This window comes from Pteropus medius, unplaced genomic scaffold, assembly GCF_902729225.1.
Source record: "Pteropus medius unplaced genomic scaffold, Ma_sr-lr_union100, whole genome shotgun sequence".
NCBI classification, from domain to species: domain Eukaryota; kingdom Metazoa; phylum Chordata; class Mammalia; order Chiroptera; family Pteropodidae; genus Pteropus; species Pteropus medius.
The window spans coordinates 428225-428846 of record NW_024353517.1 but is presented as its reverse complement, the minus strand read 5'-3'; the positions used below and the strand labels follow the sequence as shown (position 1 = coordinate 428846).

Below are 622 nucleotides of genomic sequence, written 5' to 3'. Positions count from 1 at the left end.
GATGTAGTCAGAAAAATAAGAAAAAACGAATCCAGAATTTCCCACATTGGAAGCATATTGTATCTTAAAAGAAGAAAGAGGTAACAGAAATAACTTTTATTTTTTTATATTTTTTATTTTTTAGGCAAGGCAACCCTTGGTTGACCTCACAGATTGCAAGGACCTTGTCAGCTTACAATCCCTTATTTTTTTTTATTTTTTACGCCTATAGCACCTAGTCTTCCTACTTGGTCTCCCATCCAAGTACTAATCAGGCCCGACCCTGCTTAGCTTCCGAGATCAGATAGGATCGGGCTTGTTCAGGGTAGCATAGCCGTAGACCAGAAATAACTTTAATATTCTAATTTGGGTCATAGGATTCAAGATTCTCTTTGGGTCTCAAACCACAGACCCTGTTGTACCTTAGCAGAGGAGTCTAAACAGTGGTACTTACATGTTTTGAGCTAAAAAATCACTAATTTTATAACAAGTAAGCACAGTGTTTAAAAAGTCCATGATTCATATAACCTACATATAACCTACAATTATTTAAGACTTTCGTGACCTTCAAAATGCTGTATAACAGTCAAATTGATTTTATATGTTAATATTTATAATGGTAAAGTGCATGTCATATTTTTAA

The 622-nt window shown here is 34.2% G+C and overlaps 1 pseudogene; it reads right to left on the bottom strand.

Moving 5' to 3' along the window:
- Positions 1-202: 202 nt before the first annotated feature.
- Positions 203-321, bottom strand: LOC120593161 (uncharacterized; annotated as a pseudogene).
- Positions 322-622: the final 301 nt, after the last annotated feature.